We start from the raw sequence: 3917 nt of genomic DNA, 5'->3' as shown, positions 1-3917 counted from the left end.
GGGGGAAGAGACAATAACCTCTGTGCATGGAACTACAACAGCAGAGAGGTCAGGCCAAAGGCTGTCTTTAAAAGTCTGTTAGCAGCAGAGGAAACATCAATGTGAGAGGAAAGATGTGTGCTAATGTCTTTACAAATCTCTTCATGGGTGAAGGGATGGCTGTTAGGGTCTCTGAATGGGTTGTAAAGTTTCTACTAGCTTTGGGCAGCAGGTTTGTTACTGGGCCCACACAGTTTGGCTCCTGAACCAGACAAGAGTCTGAACAAGGCTGAACTTCTGCACTTTGGGGGGAAATGTCATATTCAAGGGGGAATATGGGGTACACAGGTTGGGAAGGCTGTATCTTCCGAGTACCTTGGCCAGCGGGGAAGGGAAGAGGGCAAAGTGTGGCCAGGAGTTAAGGATAAAAGGAGGTTGCACTCTCTGAAGCCTCAAGAGAGAAAAATCTGTGGGTGTGTGCCCTGTAAAGAAGCCACCTTTTAGGATAGCGGCTGCCTTTATTGCACCAAATGTTTCCTCTCAACTGACATCAGGAGACTGGGATGGTGAGTTTTGTTTCCCATGAAAAAGAGCCAACGTTGATATCCAGGGGCCTCTAACTGGGACTGGGCTTCCACCTGCTAAAATTTCATAGGGTGCAGGATTTCTCCCAGACCAAAGCTGCCACCACCGAGAAGCCTGGGTGCTGTTGGAGTGCCAAATGCCTCCTCATAACTGACATCTGGAAACGGGGATGTTGAGGTTTTTCTCCTGTGGAAAAAGGCACCGTTCTTCTTTATGGTCCTTTGGGAGTGGGAATGGGTTTGTTTATGCTAAAATTCCCTACATAACAGGATTTGTCCCAGACCAAAGCTGCCAACTCCTAGGACCATGGCTGCATTTGGTGTGCCAAAAGCCTCCTCTGAACTGACATCAGGAAACTGGGATGGTTAGATTTGTTTCACATGGAAAAGAGCCACCAGGGTCCCATAGCTGGGACTGGGCTACCGCCCTCTCAAAGTCCATATGGTGCAGGATTTCTCCCAGAGCAAAGCTGCCATATCCTCGGACCATGGCTGCCATTGGACTGTCAAATGCCTTCTCCTAAGTGATATCTGGAAACTGGGATGGTGAGATTAATGTCCTGTGGAAAATAGCCACCATTCCTATTCAGGGGCCTTAGCTGGGAGTGGGTTTCTGCCAGCTAAAATTCCACATGGCACAAGATTTCTGCCAGACCAAAGCTGCCACCACTGAGAAGCCCAGCTGCCTTTGTTGCGCCAAATGCCTCCTCCTAAGTGACATCTGGAAACGGGGATGGTGATTTTGTTTCCTGTGGATAAGATCAACTGTTCATGTGCAGAGAACACAGGCCAGCCCTGCGCTCCCCAGGCAGGGAAAGCCCCGGGATGCCCCAGAGGATGGAGCACGGCCACTGCAGGGTGTCTGCCTGGTCCCTCTGCCGTCCTGTCCCTGCCAGGTCCACAGTGGGTGGCATGGGGCCAAGCTGGTGGCAGCCATCAGCCTTGAGGCAAGACCTTGAAGTTCACAGTGCTGTGGAACTGAAGCTTCAGCACAGAGACCTTTCCAACCTGATCTGCCCTCGTTCCTCTGAGTCTCTGCACAGAACACGGCGTGGAACAGAACAGCAGGAGGGGCCTGTGTGTCCCAGGGCTCTGGATTTGCCCCGGTTGAGCTCCACAGAGATGCAGGCAAAGTGAAGGAGCCAAACTTTATTGATGGAAAGCAAAGCAAAGGGATGAGCTGAAGGGGAACAAAAGGGATGGGCACAGACTGAGGACTGGAGGGAGGGAGCAGGATTGCTGGGAAAGGATCGAGAGTGGCCTGGCAAGCTCTTTCTCCAGCTCCCTCTTTACTCTTGGTGGAGGTAGAACATTCCACAGGAAAGCAACTGGTGCCACAAGGAGTGGGCGGCATCAGGCAGCTCTGGGGCGAACCCTCAGGACTGCTGCATCCTGAGGGAACACCGTTGGCCTTGACTTGTAGGCACCTGCAAAAGCTTCAAATCAGCTGCCTCAGTTTCCAGGACCTCTCTTGGCCACATCCTGATGTGTGTGCAGGACAACTGCGAGGCACTGCTGGGATCCCGCGGGACAGGGGCAGCTGTCTCGTGTGCACGTAGCACCCCGGCACGGAGCTGGGCTCATCCCAAAACCACATCAACCATCTGGTGTGAGCAGAGAGGAGCAAGGAGCACTGGGCTGGCTCCTCACAGGGTGTCTCAGCTGGGCTTGCACCACAACATGCCCCCGTTTGAAGGGCTGCTAATGCCCAGCTGCCAGAAATGCCGTCCTTGTTCTCTCCAAGGTGCACAGGAAGAGCCAATGAGCAGGATGCCTTGGGAGGCAAATCCTCCAAGCCTTTGCTGAGGCCAGGGACACAGCAAGATCAGCCAAGACTCTCCACGTTGCCTGGCCCACACAGCCCAGCTCGGTGCTGGCCCTGGCCCACAGCAGCTTTCACCAAGCGAGAGGCAAATGCATATGGCCAAGGGTTAAAAAGTTAACATATCGAAATATCCATTTATAACACTCCTGAGAACTCCCAAAACACCCCAATTCCCCCCGAATATCCTCCGAAAGTTAACTATGTTTGCTCCTGGCACGCATGAATTGTTGAATCAGAGCCTTTGGAGAGCAGGGCACAGCTAAAGAGCTAAAAGAGAAATGGGGGATTTGGAGCCTAATTTTTAAAATTGTTTGGATTTCTGGAGTCCTCTGGCACAAATAATAGCATCAGTTCTTTCCCCAGGTGTTGCTGCTGCTCAGGCATTGACTACACTTGAGAAGCTGAGGTGTTGAGTGAATGAACAGCTGAATATCACTTTCACTGTTTTGAAACAAATGCTTACAGATGTAAATAGCATTAGACACCCCACACTGCAGAACAGAGCTGCTATAGATTTTTTGCTATCAGCACATGGGCACGGGTGTGAGGATTTTGATTGGATGTGTTGGATGTGTCTTTCTGTGCATTCTGCATCCATTCACGAGAAGATCAAACAGCTGCAAGATAATATGAGGAAGTTAACTGTGGATGATTGGGGTTTGGATGAGTGGTTAGAAGGGTGGGGAATACTTAGGTGGTTGAAAGATATAATCCAAGGGGTTTGGATATTTTTGTTCGTCATTAGCACATTGTTTTTTCCATAAATAAAGTTAGTGATTCACTTGATAAAATAAGATAGAACATGATATGATATGATATGATTGATATAATACGATAAGATAAAGAATATTATAAAAGATAAGATAGTATAAGAATACGATAAAGTAAGGCTAGGATAAGATAAGACATGATAAGGATAAGATAACAAAGACGATTTGGCTGGTGCAAAAAAAGAAGGGGAATTGTAGTAATGCTGAACAAGTTTGAGACACTGGTGGACATGTCTATACAAATCTGGACTTTGTGTGGTGTGCACCAGCCAAAACCCATATTTAGTCGCTGTATTTTGCTGCTCAGTTCTTTCTGCATATTTTGGTGTTTGTTCAAACGCTTCTTTCACATGCCAGCTGTTTTTGTGCATTTCTTAGTTTAGACCAGTGTTTATAATAGGTGCACAGCATGAGAAAATTTTAGGAATTTTTTGGTAACTTGTTTGAAACCCCCCAAGGCCGCTGGAACATAAACTATGCTAAATTGGGAGAGAAGAAGTTGAAAACACAGAACACCAAGATTAGAAGATTCAAGATAACAGGAGGCGGTGAAACTGCATGTGACCACCAATTACTGACTCTGGGGGGTTTGAATGGGTGGATCAACACCCTAAAATTACCAACTGTAGAGTGTGTGCCCACATGGGTGATGGTTCTAGAAATGGATAATTAGAGTGAACTATAAACAATAAATCAGCTTCTGCAAAATCATATTGATCTGCTGTCCAGAAGTCCAGTTTGTTCCTGCAGGGGCTGTGC

Source organism: Erithacus rubecula (genome assembly GCF_903797595.1).
Source record: "Erithacus rubecula genome assembly, contig: scaffold_384_arrow_ctg1, whole genome shotgun sequence".
NCBI classification, from domain to species: Eukaryota; Metazoa; Chordata; class Aves; order Passeriformes; family Muscicapidae; genus Erithacus; species Erithacus rubecula.
This window is presented reverse-complemented; position numbering follows the sequence as displayed.